Source organism: Brienomyrus brachyistius, chromosome 5 (assembly GCF_023856365.1).
Source record: "Brienomyrus brachyistius isolate T26 chromosome 5, BBRACH_0.4, whole genome shotgun sequence".
Classification (NCBI taxonomy): Eukaryota; Metazoa; Chordata; class Actinopteri; order Osteoglossiformes; family Mormyridae; genus Brienomyrus; species Brienomyrus brachyistius.
In genome coordinates this window covers 34,514,526-34,532,838 of record NC_064537.1, presented here as the reverse complement: position 1 = coordinate 34,532,838, position 18,313 = coordinate 34,514,526, and the positions used below count along the sequence as shown (strand labels likewise).

Here is an 18,313-nt window from a genome sequence, read left to right as displayed (position 1 = left end):
GTATACTTTGTTTATAATTCCTTGATCTTTATAAAAAGCAGGAAATGCACCATGATTCAAATGGTAATGAGATGTGTTCTGCTGTAAATAACAATAATGTTTTGGCCCACCTTAGTGAGTGCTTCAGTGCGTTACTGAAGACCTTCTGCCTGGTAATGTTGGAGCACAAGCGGCAATGTTCCCATTTGACCTTTAAAACATGAGCATATACTTCTAGTATCTCAAAACTCCTAAAATGAAGTACAGGATAACAGGCTACACTCCTGGTGATATGACAGTATATAGCAGTGCTGACCACACAGAGAATCTAAGAATAACAATAAAAACAGGTTGCATTTTGTTGTTGCACAGTTTAATAAATGTTACAGCACAGACGCTTTTCAGCGAAATCCCTTCCTGAGTGTGCTACTAGTCCTGTGCACATCCCTGCTGGAAAACCAATGATAATACATCATAACAGGCATCATCAGACCACATCCCAAATGAGTGATATCACACCAGATTACTAACAAAGTATATAAAACACCAGTGATCAATGGTATGTATATCGTATATCATCACAAGGCACAATATCTCATTAGAACATATCAAAAAAGAAAGTATATCAGAAATCCATACACATATACACACCTATATATATTAAAACACATATAATAACATATCACAAGCAGCAGGAAAGAGATAAATCTTCATTCATACCATGCGGGTTCACTGTGTGAAAATATACCATGCTTCTCTTTTAAGTAGATGGTTGTCCCGATATCCTTCTTTGGGGGACATGTGATTCACCTCAAGACCTGTAAACTGTAAGGAGTTGCTATCATGAACCGCAGCATTAAAATGTCTGGCTACCAATGACGACTCACTGCGGTTTCTAATTGCACATTTATGTTAACAGATTCTGGTTTTTAGTTGCTGTGTTGTTTTTCCTACATAACACAGCCCATGTGGGCAGGAGAGAAAGTACACTACAAATGACGATAGACAAGTGATTTCACCCTTTAACTTTAAAACATTCATTAGTGCGGGGATGTATAAATCGTTTTTCTGTGATCATGTTATTACAGACAACACAGTTAAAGCATTTGTAACTACCCTCCAGTATCATGAGGGGTAAATGACGCACAGGTTTTGGGAAATATGAATGGACGAGACGGTCTCTAAATTTAAAGCCATAACAAAGCTCGTCTGCTGTTTAGGATGTGCAAATGACACTGCACAATATTATTCAAGGGATTAGAGATATGGCCCTAGGTAGAGACAAATGTGACTGAGGTATTGGAGCGGTTGGACTGTACCGTGTGGTTTGTCAATTCAGAGCATTGAATGTTGCGAACTCGATGTAAACAGTTTCGAGTTAATGTTGTACTGGAACCACTGCTGTAGAACCTCTGACTTCAGCCCATGTCTCGAACACTTTAATCCTGTCAGATATGTCGTAGTCTTAACAGGAGGCTGGGACAATTTTTTATTTTTTTTTAAAAGATACTGGATGTTCTTAAAGGCGCACGGCCAGACCAGCGGACCTCATCCGTTATAGATGATAGTCCGTTGTAAGCGAGTCCACTATAATGGGATTTTACTGTAACATAATTAGGAGCCATAGGTAAACCCATCACTGTCCCCTGAATTTGCAAGAAGTATTTCTCCTGAAACAAGAAATAGTTTTTAGTGTGGACAAACTAAGAGAAGTTGAATGAGCCACGTTGCATTTCTAGAGGTAATAATTCAATGCCTTTAAACCTGTTTCATAAGGAACACTGGAATACAGACTTGTAACATCCATTGTGCATAAATATCCCACAGAATGCACATCATTAAATTCCATCCATCCATCACCGTAACCACTTCATTCCAACTGGGGTCACGGGGGGGGGGGGCGGGGGGGCAGAGCTTATCCTGGGGACAACACATCGCAGGACAGGAAACCAGAGCCCCCATTGGAAACACAGGCAAACTAATAATAATAATAATAATAATAATAATAATAATAACAATAATAATAATAATAAATTGTATTTGTATTGCACTTTATATTCTAGCAATCTCAAAGTGCTACAAAGTAAAAGAGCAAACTCTACACAGAAAGGTCCTACGCCTGACCTGGGGACCAAACCCAAGACCTTCTTGCTATGAGACAGCAGTGCTAACCACCGCGGCACCCATCATTAAATTCAATTTTCATAAAAAGTCAGATGTGTCTTTGAGAAAAAAAGGCAAATGATAAACCAAATCTTCAATATGATAATCAACAAATTGGGACTGGCTCAGTAATATACTGACTGCAGGATACAATAGGGTGGCCAGGTGGGTTAAACAAAGTTTTGTGTATTTTAGGCAAAGTATAAATGACAATGAGCCTATCACAGTGAGGTTATTTTAGCTTGGACTTAATCTCATCACAATATTTGAAGGTAGGATCAATGGAAAGGCGCTTGTATGAAGTGCCGACTTGTCATGAATGACAACGGAGCCCACTTTGTCGGCAGGTTTAATAACATCATCATCAGATATTAACTCACTCAAAGCTTTAAATTTCAAAAGGCAAAAGATTGTGACTAATAGGATATTCCCCACTATTAAGAGAGTCTATAGCATCCTGCTCAACCAACCGACAAAACTCCTAAAATAACCATTATGATTCTCACCCAATATGTATGCATATTTTAGTCAGGCACATTCTACGTAGTAGAATTCTGGTAGTACAGCGTGCACCAAAGAAATCACTGATGTAATACTTTTAATACTAATACTTAAAAATTTTGACTTGGAAAATCATCTATGGCATGTAAACCCCACATCTTGACAGCTCTTAAACCAAATTCAAGCAGTTTATCCCATTACTCTGCTGTACAGAGATGAACCAGGAGATATTTGATGAGATTAACAGGAACCAGATACACGGCAGTACATCTCAAATTCTTACTTGAATCCCGGGTAGGTCCCACCTCCTAAGCTCCATTTTAGACCTGAGACGAGTAACAGAAAGGTCCCCACTGCCCTTGCATGGGTTAGCACACAGCAGGGTTCAGAACTACCTCCTGCACAGCAGTCTTTATCAAATTAACGAATGAAGCACTCATGAGCATCACTGCTTAATGGGTTACATGTGTGATGATAATGGATCCAATGCGACACACACTGCAAAACAGATTAAGAACACTTGGGGAGGGGGGGAGGGTCAGATACAGCTGGCCCTCTCTTTGGTTCTCACTTTCGTCCACCATGATTCTGCTAATGCAGAAAAATGAAACAGGAATGCAAATACTCAGAGCCCACAGCAGAAGCTATCCCAAGCTCTGAAAGTGTTTCTGATAAAATTCTTGCAAAAAAGTGGAGCGGTTCTTACTACAGTCTAAACAAAATCAAGGAAATTGCTGGGGCATGAACCTGTGTTCTGCTGAAATAAAGTCTGTGAATCTGCTTAGAAAAATCAACCATATTATAGATAAAATATTAATTTTTTACATGCATTCATGCATTCCTGTGGGGTTTTCCACAGGAAGTGATTGCATAGTTACCATGGTACAATTAATGTCAAATACTCTGAAAATCAATTTCTTGAAATTTTTTTCTAAAGATATATGAACTATGGTCATTGTCAGTCATCAAGTTATTCATAGAAACATGGGTATTCTCATTTTCCATCAGAAGTTATTGTGTGTAGCAAGACTGATCAGACAGCACTGCTTCACCAATTCACCCATCCATCCATTTTCCAAACCGCTTATCCTCCTTGGTCGTGGTGAGTTCGGAGCCTATCCCGGAAGCTATGGGCATGAGGCTGGGAACAACCCAGGACAGGGGGGCCAGCCCATGACAGGGCACACTCACACACCAGTCACATGCACTCCTACAGGCAATTTAGTAACTACAATTAGCCTCAGCATGTCTTTGGACTGTGGGGGGAAACTGTAGTACCTGGAGGAAACCCCACAACGACATGGGGAGAACACATGTAACCCAGGTGGGGACTCGAACCCAGGCCCCAGCAGTGTGAGGCAACAGTGCTACCCACTGCACCACCATGCTGCCCCTTGCCTCACCAATTTTATTTTGTTTTTGTCTAGGTTAAACTTGGCAATTATATGCCCCAAAAGTTGTATGGGGTTAGAGGGTCCAAAGCTGGACGTTCCAGCTAAATGTAGAGTTTAAGCTTCAAGCTGGCAGTTCGAAAGGTCCTTTGCAAAAGGTTGTTCTGCAATAGTGGTCAATAGCCAAAGCTCTCAAATTTCATATATATTTTTCATAGTCTGGTTCCATATAAACAGGACTTAAGAAACATCAGACCTTAACACAGATGCAAGTGTTTAGTAGAATAATTAATCGTATTACTAGGCCTGTGAAAATTATTTTTACATGATCCACTGTCCAGTACCACAATGAGCCTTCTTATGAAATGACAGTTTATTTTATATACTTTGACTTATGTCACTGTACTTTCCTCAGATTTGGGGGTTAAAGTAGTGAGCTGAATCTGTAGTTTTTGCAAGGAAAGGCTTTTAGAGAGCTCTTCTACCTCACCAGACACCAAACTTTTGGTACTTCAAAGTGTTGATTTTCGACTGGCGTAAAAACTGGTACCAACACCAAATGACCTCACAACTAGAGGCATGGTATTTTGTGGCTATAGTATAGCATAGAGCTGGACAATATGAGATATCGCCTGCTATACACATGCAATTCTCACATTGCTGGTCAGGTAGACTAAGATCTGTACAGACATTATAACGTCGGGAGTTTAAGTTTTTCTAAAATTTTTATTCTGTCAAAGGAAAAAAGAAACTTAAGTTTTGCAATTAAAATCATCATTCCATTTTAAACAAGTATATATTTAAAAATCAGTTTACAGTTTACCTTTGCTGCTTTTGCATGAACACTGTATGAATTCTCCAAGACAACCATAGTTATTTGCATCCTTGCTGTTTAAATCACACTTCGATGGGTTTTTGAGAAATTTATGCTGAACTTTTTTTGCTTTATAAATACCCCAATATTTATTACAACAAAATAATACCATTAATTGTTGTTTTCTGATTTCACAACTTTTTTCAAGATGGCAGTTGTATTGCGTTTCAGAGGTTAAGTATTTGCATAACCAATCATTTCAAAGAGTTTCAAGTCCCACCCTAAAGTACCAAGGTACCAAAAAAGTACCCCAGTTGTTTTGGCACTTAGGTACTGGAACTATTGGTACTGCGACTCCATTGGAAGTCAATGGAAAAAGGAAAGTACTGTTCCATACCAAAAGTACAGTACCTGGTGCGGTGGAAAAGCGCTCTTATATGCTCCTTTGGATTCCACACACTGCTTTAGAGGTTTTGATAAACAACACTGATGTGAAGCTCAGTGACCTTAGCAAGAATTAGCAAGAAGCAGAACAAGACAGGAAGAGGCGGAACAGCTATCCCAATTAGACACCAAAGAAAAACAAAGAGTGCCACAATGCAGTCCTGGAAAGCTGCCAGTTGCTTAGCCAAAAGGTTCTGAGCTCAATTAGTTCCTAACCACCACCAATCTGCACCGATCTCCCACCTAAAATCATCCCTTTACAACAACCCTCTGTCTCTCCAGATATCATGTCAGCAAGATCATGCTCTGTTCACTCCACACTGCAATGGTTTTGTGTGATTGAGCGGTCAGAATTCAAGAGCTACAACAATGCCCTGTCTTTTCAAATAGCAATACCGTGAACCATCTGCAGAAGTAGTCAGGAATAAGGAAAATACAATAATTATTCCATTACTCAGAGGGTATCAATTGTAAAAGTAATACAAGGGCAAGCCCAGACAGATTATACATTTCAATAACATTCAAAAGAAGGAACAACTACTTAAAGTAACATGTTAATTATTTACGGTTGCTATGACTGAATGAAGGTTTATAGCCAGATGACTTAGCCAGAGAATTTAGGTGTACTTTATTAATTTATAATTTGATTACTGGTGAACATTCAAAGACAGTCAACATTCAATGCCCTTGGGAATGATGCCTGTTGTGTTCATTACATAGCTTTCAATGTGGACATTCTTGAATCACTGTTTGTCAAAAATACTGAACCTTGAACAGCTGAAATGCCACAGATGTTTTGTCTTCATGGGTGGAAATTGCATGGTGAAATGGAGAAGTATGTGGGCAGGGCTAGGAAAGACCAGAGCAAAAATGTGCTCTGACGAGATGCATGGTGACGAAATAATGTCTTTCTAAATCACTATCAATGCATAAAACAAAAAAAAATACAACACTACACTGGAATACAATTGTGCTTCATTAATCTGAAGAGCTCAAAAGCACTTAGAACTTAAACTTATAAGAAACTTTTTTTTTTAATTACATGTATAGTTTCATTTATTTATAACACCACATTAGGTGCACTAACAGAATGTCTTGTTTTCTTCTGGGTCTTCATCATTGCATGTTAATTGCTGTGATGATTTAAAATATAACATTTCATAAATCCTACGCTGCATCGATGGATCTCTGGAATCTAGACTCCAGATGCCCAGCTCAGTAACGAAGAATCGAAAATCCAGAGGTCTAACTGGCATTAATGGTGAGGTAATTCATTATGATAAACAGTTACTTCCTCCTATGTTCATTTCAGGAAATTTCTTTGCAGGAGAATGACTCCACTTTCACTAATGTGAAAAACTGAAAGTGACAAAACGATCAAATAGGGTTATTACTTTGCCTCAACAACACTTCTTTTTTCAGTTATAAGACACCACTGCTGCTCCTCACGGTGCCTTGGAGTTACAGTTTTCCCTAAATGAGCTGCTTTGCTGCTCTCCCTGAATTAAATTATGTCAGCAACAAAATGATCAGTAATTCAATAGATGATGGTCATAAACATGGAGAGCGCGGTCCGTTTTTCTCTGCACTCGACTTTCCTAGCATGTAAATGTCGCTCCTACATCTGCCAAGCAGCATTTGCATAATAGCCCAAACAACGTAGAATTCTGTAAATCTGTGAGCTACAATGCAAATGTGCAGCTTCTGCTGTTGCGTGTCCATAGCTATAACCACACTCTGAAAGTAAGGCTAAGACTGCTACAGTTTACTCAGTACTTCAAAGATAATTATGTAAAACAGGATTTCACAAAGCCGGCAGCACAACCCCTTTTGCCAAGGTGATGATCACAAACATGTTGGGAAAAGCCAAAACGGTTTTCCTATAAAATTTATGCCTTTTGTTGGGAATTATCTTTATCAGCCATGGAAAGTGAGTCAGCTAACAATGAAGCACCTCCTAAACCCCAGGGCACTGGCATTGTCTGTAAAACAATGAACCTGTGTCAGAATATCACGAACACAGTAAAAATGAGCATTTGTTGTTTTCTACTTATTTAATTGACTTTTTTTTCATGGATAATTATCTACCAGAAACCCCCTTAATGTTTTTACACTCTACACCTGGCACCAGCAGATTTTGTTCAACAAATAACCATTATGTTCTGTAAATACTTACAAAGTGAAATGCCATTAATGTCTATGCACTGGAAACTGGATTTATGTTTGACCTTTAGGTCAGGAGTATAGACAATATAGACAATCCAGATTTGTTTTCCCCTGAAATATGAACCACAAATAAAGTCAGCAAGCGAGTTACTCTGTGTCCATAAGAGACCTGCACAATCTGCCAAGTTAATATTAACATCACATGTTAGGCACATGCAAATGTCACAAGAACAACTATAATCAGATGGATTGAGATTAAATTATTTCCAGAAGCAATTCAGTATTTTGAAATTTTGGTGAAATGTTGAAATTTCCTGAAATACTGTAGTATACCGTATTACTGTAATACCATCCATGCCTATTTTCCCTTCTTTACTCTGTCATAAGAAAACCTATCAAGCTTTGCAATGTTAATGATTGATTATCAAGTGTCATTATGTGATTATCTAGGGCCATGGTATGAGTTTTGATATTGATATTTGATATTACAAGCGACTAGTCTCCAGGTCATGACATCATCAGAAAGCGTACAGAAGCTTGTGAACAACACAAGCGGGAGTCAGGGGATCATAGATATCAACAAATGCATTTTACAGCAGCATATTGCTGCCACCATGACAAAAGAGCCCAGCCATTCATCATAACGTGATCCTTTTCATGTTTTAATATGAAATAATCTCATTGAAACAAAGATTCTTGTTATAAAGAGGTATGTTTATTGTAATTGTGAGATATGAAGTTATCTTGCTAAAACGGGAATCTAAGTGATTTCTCTAAAACAGCAAGCTTCTCTCATCATGTCATGTTGTAAGGAGGAAAAAAGTAAGAGGAGAGCAAACTGATAATGACTGGTGTACATAATTTGATCAAGTTTTACTTCATGCTGGGAATAAGACTTCAGTAAAGTATGCATAGTAATCTATACATAGTTTATGAAGTGCATGAATACTGCGGGTTTCACAGTAGTAAATTTATTTACTCAAATACACAAATACAGTTGTACAGTGGAATTTTGGGGTTACAGTCATAAAATTATACAATGCAATAAATATATGTATATTTACAAGCCTCCATGAAACATGTTTCTTGATACAATGTGTCTTGTAATGAAAAATGAAAAATTTCAAGAAATGTTTATGTCTATCTTGTTATAACAAGAAACTAGTCAAATATTATTTTTGCCAGGATGGCAGCAATAGAATGTTACAGTATTTGTATTATTGCATCTTTAATGAAGTGTGGAGTGTTCAAAATGGCCAATCATTTAGCATTAATATATTCACAACATGTAGTATATGTTAAAATTAGGGATGGACAATTCAGGCAGAATTACTACTCAAATTTTGCAGGTCATTATTTGAAAAATATTCAGTTAACTCTGCCCCCACCATACCCCCATCATATAAATGAAGAAATGTGCATGGAACAGGCACTTAGCAAACATAAAAATTATAGGTTCGACCTCGCTTCCCCCCTTCTCCAAAATTTTTTTTTTTGCTCCCAACTAGGCATGTACTGTAGCCAGGTAGTAAAATTACAAGTTTGAAACACCCTCTAAATATATCGGAGATCCCTCTACAATAATTTCTGGTTACAGGCCTGATATGGACTATGGATCAAAGTCTTTATTTCTTTCCATACAGAAGGAGATATTACTTACTTTTTGCAGCAAAATAATAATGCAAAACATTTAAAAAACTACAAATGCTACATATACTGGATGGATCACCTACAAATGTAAAAGTTAAAAAATGTGTTTTTACACATTGTAGCTGTGAAACTACACCTATTCATTCATTGCACATCCACTTACAATTTGCAGAATTGTTCTTCAAGTTAGCTGATGTCTACTAATGTCCATGTTTTATGAAAATGTTAATATAATTCCAATATCATGCAGCTATAGTCTATAAATATTACACTCAAGGCCTGATTCATTACCTGGGGAAAGTCCTTCAATGTGTAGCAAATATTTACAATAAAAGCTGTAATTAATATGTTTGCACACAACTTAAAATTAAAGTTCATACTTCTGTGCATGTGCACTATGCAGTCGCACATTTGCACTTGTAAAGAACACAGGACTGTTCATACTACTGGTATTAAGTCTGCATAAAATGCGCACATTCACACATGCAAAGAATGCATGGGAGGAACAATGGTGGAAATAGTACTCAATTTTCATACATAAGTAAAAGTACAGATACCACATTGAAATGTTACTCCAGTAAAAGTCATCCAGTAAAATACCTAGTTTTAAAAGTACCTAACTAAAAAGCGCTACGCATTCAAATCTATTGAGTTTACAAAAAGCAAGCTATCCTTTTTAAAGTCAAGACAGGTTTGAATACAGCATTTTAAGTTACATTGCAGCACAATAAGGAAAACTGAGTCACATATTTTCTTTTTTTTTTTCAAAAAAAGTGGTGAAACTTTCCGAGCTTCCTGGCACAGATTAGCAGAATGACCTTTTTATTCTTTGGAAAATAAAAGATTGATCTACGGACCAGATAATATAATGAATTATAAATACTTCGCAGGCCGGTATTTCCAGACCTATTATAAGTGGCGAATGAACCAAAGAAATCCCTCATCTTCCAATATAGAAAATGGCTGATCGCCCAATGCGATCGTCACTATTATTTCAGTTGTGACTGTAGTACTGCTAAGATTGATTATGGATAAAGTTGAAATATCAGATGGCAATTTTGGTACAGTTAGCCCTCGTGCATTCGTGAATTCACAGATTTGCGAAAATTTCATTCTACTGTTTTTTTTATTAAATAATTTTAATGTATGTATTTTTGTTCTCTCTCTCTTTTTCATGGTTAGCGCACACATAGTATTGTAATAGTAGGTCGCTAAGCCATGTTTGCCATAATTATTTAGCAGAGACAGTTTGGGTTCAATCACCAAATGGCGTTAATTACACCCATACCATTCAGACACAACAGACTCGCACTGCCCACCATGCTCATCGCCCCGTTCACTCTTCATGCACACAGTGGGCGCACGCACGCACACACACACACACACACACACACACAACAATAAACATTAACCACTATACATAACACATAGCACATTTACAATGACACAAGCAATTACTGTGAACTATTTACAAAGTTGGCTTCAGTCCAACCTACCGCGCTGCCAGCCTGCATGTTATGCTGGCCCCCCCTTAGGGGGCTATCCATCCCAGAACCCCCACAAAGTCCCGGAAGCACACCGGGCAGCAGTGAGTCCTCTGTGGTCATGGGCACCCAAGTCCCCCACCGTCATGATCAGTTCCTGCTGCCGGGTCACTCGCCTCCTGTCCTGGCGTTAGTTGCTCCGAGTAGGCCAGGGGTTGCTATGGTGCCAAGCGGTCAAGGTGCAGCACGAAAGTCCTGCGTCACTCTGGCATCTGCACCCCGTACACCACCTTGGAGATCCAGGACCTCCCCGGGACCCCTCCAGTGGCTGTCGAGCCTGGGTGACCGGCCCTTCTTCCTAATGGGGAAGTACACCCAAACAGGATCTGGGCTGGAAGCCCGGGCTGGAAGGCTTACCCCCCGAATAGGACCTCATACGCCCTCTTTTGCCTGGCTGAGGCTGCGCCTTGATGGTCCCTTGACAGCTCGTGCACGATGTGAACGCACTCCCAAAGCTGGTGCAAGTAGTCCAATCCTGGTGTTGCCGGCAGCTCCAACTCAGGGGGTGAGCTGAACACCAATTCCACCGGGGTCCGCAGCTCACGGCTAAACATGAGCGCGGTGGAGGGTGCAGCCGGTGTTTTCCTGCATTGCTGCAAGATATGCCCACAGGACCAGGGGGAGGTGGGTGTCCCAATTACACTGGTGCTCGCCTACAAGGATTGCCAGCTGTGCGGCTAGGGTACGGCAAAACCGCTCCACCAGCCTGTCACCCTGTGGGTGAGGGTGGGTGGTGCAGGTTCTCACAATCCCCAGCTGCTGGCAAACCTCGCAGGACACCTGCGCATCAAAGTTCCTCCCCTGGTCGCTGTGCAGCTCCTAGAGGGCCCCAAAGTCTTTTGCAGCTCTCCAGTGCAGCTCGGCGATCGGCATCAATGGTACAACAACCCATCGCGCTCCTCCAGGGTGTCCCACTGGGAGTGGTAGGCCTTTGTCTCTGGATCGGAGGCCGGTATTGCCTCCCAGCCCGGTCACCTGCCCTCGCTCATCCACTCCCTTACCTTGGCCAGCATGGGGTCGCTGCACTGCTCTGTGCTGAGCTTCTGGCGATCTACCTCCGGGTGGGGCTGATCGCCACATGCCGTGTGGGTGGCAGCTACTACCCAGTGGAATGACCGTGCTCCTCCGCCCCGTTACAGTGACGGCAACACTTGGTGGTATAGGGACGCTGGAGCTGCACATCAGTTGTTCGCCGGCCGCTTCGCTGGTGCCTGGTAGCACGCCTGGGCAGATCAGGTCCACCAGGGCTCGGCAGGGTGTTTCCGTTACCAGGCAGTTGATGTACAGCCCTGTAGCCTCGCCAAGGCGGCCCAATCTAGATACAGCTTTTGGGGTTGGACTGGCATTTCCCTGTTGCTGTTCGGGACGAGAGCAAGGTGCCGGGGCGGGCAAAGTTCCCAAGCTTTCTGCAGTGGTAGCAGGGAGCAGCTGCTGGCTTGCGGGGCCTCCGTCGTAATTCTATGCACGCGCTGTTCCTTGTCGTTCTCTGGCCCCTCGGGCGCACAGGTGTGGCTTCTGCATGGCGGGGCTGGCGACCGGCTTGATGTTTCCGATGCGGACAGGATTTCCACGGCCCTCTCTACCTCCGCCAGAGCCTTGGCGAGCGTGGCTGGTGCCCACAATTGGATGTGCTGCCGCAGCTGCCCTGGTGTTAGTGCCTGAATAAAAGCTTGCCATTCCAGCTCTTCCTGCGTGGTACCGTGGAAGTTCTGGTAGCCCCTTCACAGTAGGATGCGGAGTTCCGCGGAAAATGCCCCCAGGGTCTCTCCATTCAGCCTTCACCGGTTCACCAGTTCGGCTCGCCCTGCTTCCATGGATCACCACCAACTAAAACGCAGCTCGAGTTCCTCCATTAGGGCAGTGAGATTTTGCTGCTCTACAGGGGCCAACCAGAGGAGAGCCTGGAGCTGTAGCGCCAAGGCTAGGTGCACCATCTCTTCCTCGATCCAGCCGTTGTGCCGGGAGGCTAGGCGCACTTGGACCAGATAAGTGTCCAGGGCTGTCTTCCCTCCATAGTGCGGGAGTTTCACCGTAGGCCTTGCTCTCTATTGGGCCACCATGCTTGCTTCTGCTCGCTCTGCTGGCAGAAGCAGGCGAATAGTGCTGACACCATCCAGTCTTCTGGGGAAAGCACGCTGCTCACCTTCCAGCGATTTCTTGTGGCCTTCAGGTGTTCCCTACCATGGCTGCTAGAAATCTTGCTCGATGTATTGGAGATTGTCATTTGACAATTCCAATCCCACTTCTCACACCATTGTAATAGTTGGTCACTGAGACATGTTTGCCATAATTATTCAGCAGAGAAAGTTCGGGGTTCAATCACTAAATGGCGTTTATCAGAATCAGAATCAGAATCAGAATCGTGTTTATTGGCCAAGTATGTGCAAGCACATACAAGGAATTTGATTCCGGTAGATGTTGTCTCTCAAGTAGTGTAAAAGAAAACAAAAAACAAAACAGCAGTGTGTAAGGATACAATGAACAATATCCAGAGCAAGTGTAAATACTATAATATACAGTTACAATATGACTGTGAATATGGATTGTTCTACAGTATAAGACAAGTGTTAACAGGTGTATGTAAGTGTTGTTTGTACATATTGTATAATAATATGTTTATTCTATTTATAAATATATATATAATAATATAAAAAATATAAATATATGTATGTATGTACATAGTATATATATGTGTGTATAAATGAGCAATGAACAGTACAATAAAATAATCTAAATCTTATAAGCAGGAAAAAAAAAAAAAAAAAAAAAAAAAAAAGAGATTACAGAATAGATACCAGAATATATACAGATATATACCAAGGAGTGTACATAAAGTGCAGTGCAGTGCTGAAGGTGTTTGGCAGTGCGACAGTTCAGCTGTTTAGGAGGGAGATGGCGAGGGGAAAGAAACTGTTCCTGTGTCGGGTGGTGCTGGTCTGCAGGCTTCTATAACGTCTGCCGGAGGGCAGCAGGTCAAAAAGTCTGTGTCCAGGGTGTGCGGGGTCTGTGATGATTTTTCCTGCCCTTTTCTTGGATCTTGAGAGGTACAGGTCCTGGATGGAGGGCAGGGGGGCACCGGTGATCCTTTCTGCTGTCCGTACGGTCCGCTGCAGTCTGTTCCTGTCTTGTTTAGTGGCAGCTCCATACCAGACAGTAATGGAGGAGCACAGGACAGACTCAATGACCGCAGTGTAGAACTGGATCAGCAGCTCCTGTGGAAGACTGTACTTCTCCAGTTGCCTCAGGAAGTACATCCTCTGCTGGGTCTTTTTGAGGATGGAGGAGATGTTGGTCTTCCACTTCAGGTCCTGGGAAATTGTGGTGCCCAGGAACTTGAAGGTCTCCACAATAGACACCGGGCTGTCTGCTATGGTGAGGGGGGACAGTGTCGTGGGATGTCTCCTGAAGTCCACTGCCATCTCTACCGTCTTGAGAGTGTTCAACTCCAGGTTGTGCTGACTGCACCATAGTACCAGCTGCTCCACTTCCTGCCGGTATGCAGACTCATCACCATCCTGAATGAGCCCAATGACGGTGGTGTCGTCTGCAAACTTCAGGAGTTTTACAGCTGAGTTCCTGGAGGTGCAGTCATTTGTGTAGAGGGAGAAGAGCAGTGGGGAGAGGACACATCCTTGAGGGGCACCAGTACTGAGTGACCGTGTTACAGAAGTGATCTCCCCCAGCCTCACTTGCTGCTTCCTGTCTGTCAGGAAGCTGGTGATCCACTGACAGGTAGCTGGTGGCACGCTGAGCTGGGAGAGTTTGGAGGAGAGGAGTTCAGGCACAATGGTGTTGAACGCCGAACTAAAGTCCACATTATTACACCCGTACCACTCAGACAAGGCATTGTATTAAGCTAACTTTTAAATAAAATTAAAGTGTTTTAGGAGCATGAATGGGGTCATATTTAGGGTTTAAAACTATAGAGATTAGCATATATTACCATATTTAGTGACTATCAAATATCTGTGAATCCTCCTCATTTGCAATGGGTTCTGGAACCTAATCTCGTGAATGTCCGAGGTCTGACTGTATTTTAACCGATCATGCATTTCTATGTATTGTTTCTTCCTTCTTCATAAAGGCAATATAACGCATAACAACAACAACAACAATAATAATAATAATCATATATTGCTCATGAACTGTGAGAGAAATCGGGACCCCAATTGAGTGGGGAAAAAAACACAAAATCTTGGTGCTGCAAGCATTCAACCACAGATGAAGCACATTTATGTCAATTGCAACATATTTGTACACACTTGTCCGCACATGGAGAAGAATGAACCGACCTTTAGCCTAATCAGTAATCTACCTCTTGTGATGGACTAACATATAATAGAACACATTTTCAACAGTGAAACAATTTTGGTTATATGCCTTAAAGAGAATGGGCCAAATATGTTTAAAATGCAACCATGTGTTCCCTACACAGTTTATTATTTTAAGAAGCGATTGAGGCTATGCCAGCCCATACCAAGGATATAATGGTGAATAAAACTGCTTATCTTTCTTTATATGTCTTGGTAAATGTAGTTCTGTGCCAAGCCTGGCAGAGATTAAAAAAAGTTGGACACTAGTGAAATACAATGATATACCACGCTTATAGTGTATCTAGGAGTGTGCCCTATGATGGACTAACATCTCATCCAAGGTGTTCCCATGTCCCCAAGGTATTCTTAATGGGAAAGGCTCCAGGTTCACCAAGACCATGTGCTGCATAAGCGACTGGAAGATAGTTGCACAATAGAGTCATTCCGTATCAAATCACCCAGTTTATGAAAAATATCCCAGCTCACCCTCTCAGCAACAAGAACACAAGGAAATTACAAACGAGAGGAGACCATTCAGCCCATCAAGCTTGTTTGGGGAGAACTTAACTAATAGCTCAGAGCTGTTTAAATCTTATCTACAGTAGGTCTGATTTAAAGGAACCCAGGGTTTTACCTTGCGAACACCAAATTCCTGTCAAATCATCTTCAGAATATATAAGAATATATTGTAAAAATATGAAAATGATGGTCAACTGCCCACATGGTCAAACGAGGACCAGCAATTTTGAAAAAATGTAATACATTTCAGAAAATTATTATGACACTCCTATAACAGTAATACATATGGCTACTGCATACACATGGCCTCTATATGTAAAAGTACATAAAATATAGTTCACAGAAAAAGTTAGCTCTAATGACAAAGTTTGAAAGCTGTAGCCTACATGCCATATGAAAGTAGTTGTGAATGTCAGACGTTTGTCCAAAAGGTTTCAGCATATATATTTCTAAGGGCTGTAGTTTCAAAACTATTAGAGATACAACCATAATATTAGGAATAAGTTTGGTATAGTGGCATCTGTGTTTTTTTTCTCAGGTATATTTGAGAAGGTGACCTGGGATCCTCTGGGTGATTTCATATAGAATGATCCAATAGTAGTTACAATACAACTCTCCCAACTGTACCCCTGTGTAGATTCCCAGCAAGTAGTATTTGCCTATCCATAAATTTAAAAAGGCTTTGTGGGTTTAACAGAATATTTAACACATGTTGTGCATGTTTCCAGAGCAACACTGACCAACTAAAAACAAAACACATAAACTCCAAATTATCCACATAGTTATAATTGCAAATATTCTGCCAACAGCTCATGTGATTGTGCCAACTGTGGCAAAGCTATTATCACAATAGCCTTCCTCAAGTATATACTAGTGAACTGGCCATAAACCAGTGGTTAATACATTATGTTAGAGTCTAATATAACAATAATATAAACACAACTACAAAAGCAGTTACTGAAAAATAGGCTAACAGATGTTATAAGTCTGAGAAAACATTAGCTCCAAGTCGATGATCAGAACTGTGCCAGCTGTCACTAAAGAGAGATCCACCCATCATCCTCACATGAAATGCCAGAGTCACAGGGGAGAACAGGGTTGACTCATTTACCAAAAATTAAGATGTTAACAGCTGGCTTTGCAGCAACACTCAAGGGAACCGCCTGCATTGAATTCCATTAACTGTGCCAAATGTGGATCTATGTCGGTGCCCAAAGAAACTGGGAGATCCTTCACACTCAATGATAGCTTTTCCTCCAGCAAAGCACCTAATTGTTTTACAGAGGTCATTTATTGGGCACCTCACCTGGACTTTCTGCTGGAAATTATGAGCTCACTGAAAGCACAAAAAGTCTCCGGACTCCATTCCCGATGACTGCATCCAGCCACCGTTAATTTTCAGTGCTTTAGGTTTCCCTACAATTCTATTCTCCTTAGTCCTTGCTGAGCAAGAAATTCAACACTACAGCTGCCATGGCCCCTGCTGTGCACATTTAATCCCACATAAAAAATTCACAACTTTCTTAAGAATTCCACAAAAAGACTCCACTGTCCTCAGTGGTTATGGTCACTTTCATGGAGAAAAATGGTTTGTAGTCTATGAAGACTTCCCTGGAAGAAAATGTACTCTCCCAGGGCCACAGCTCTACATTATGACTTACATCTAATGCTCAAGCCCATCCTCATAATTTTCCCCCATCTCTTGTCTGCAAAGTGGATCAAGCACCAGTCCACTCTCATACCTGTTTCAACTGCTGCAAAACACTATTGCATTCCCGCCAACATCTCCAACATGTGAAATGTAACTGCATTCACAGATATAGTAGTGAGGTATCTTCTACCTGTCACCTGCATATATGCATGCAAAAGGAAAGGCCGAAAGGAACTTGTGATCATAAATCTAACCTTAAACTAAATGTTATTTCCCATTTGGGCATCTTTTAAGACAGCTATAGAAGTGCATGGGCTTACATGGCTGTTTTGGGTAACATCCATCCATCCATCCATCCATTTTCCAAACCGCTTATCCTATTGGGTCGCGGGGGGTCCGGAGCCTATCCCGGAAGCAATGGGCACGAGGCAGGGAACAACCCAGGATGGGGGGCCAGCCCATCGCAGGGCACACTCACACACCATTCACTCACACATGCACACCTATGGGCAATTTAGCGACTCCAATTAGCCTCAGCATGTTTTTGGACTGTGGGGGGAAACCGGAGTACCCGGAGGAAACCCCACGACGACATGGGGAGAACATGCAAACTCCACACACATGTGACCCAGGCGGAGACTCGAACCCGGGTCCCAGAGGTGTGAGGCAACAGTGCTAACCACTGCACCACCATGCCGCCCCCGTTTTGGGTAACATTTCTTTTTTAAATACAAAAGCTATTTATCTGCAAAATAAGGTTTTCATTACACTTTAACAGCATTTATGAACTAAGTCTGATTTGAACGACTTTAAAAAAAGTAAACAACAAAAAGGTTGGGGGCTGCTGGCAGGGTAGAACAGAAATTGACACTAGAATTTGGGGTTGTGTTATATACCCATTTTCATAATCAACACTACAAGAGCTCCACATTTTCACAGGGTGCATTTTACTATGTGAGGGGTAAGGCTGTGCGATATGGCGATCTATATCGGATGACAAAATAAAAACATCTGTCATTTCATATTATGCTCTACCATTCATTCTGTGGTGTCGCAAAATACTGTTTGCAGCAACATTTTTTCCATTATTTGGATGACAGTTTGCAAGGTTATATGCCACTAGATGGAATGTGGCACTTGTTTGGAAGTTTTTATTGGACGTTACAACCCACAGAAGA

At 41.4% G+C, this 18,313-nt stretch overlaps 1 protein-coding gene across 6 annotated transcripts in view; it reads right to left on the bottom strand.

Annotated features, from left to right (window-relative positions):
- The window catches only part of LOC125741778 (supervillin-like), an 81,146-nt gene that overhangs the window by 60,434 nt on the left and 2,399 nt on the right, over positions 1-18,313 (bottom strand). Inside the window, exon 2 of one of the 6 annotated variants that reach the window (XM_049013090.1) lies at positions 111-190. The exons of the other annotated variants lie outside the window; for them this stretch is intronic. The gene's annotated coding sequence lies outside the window, so the exon portion shown is untranslated. The remainder of the gene's footprint in view (positions 1-110; positions 191-18,313) is intronic. 6 annotated transcript variants of the gene reach the window in all.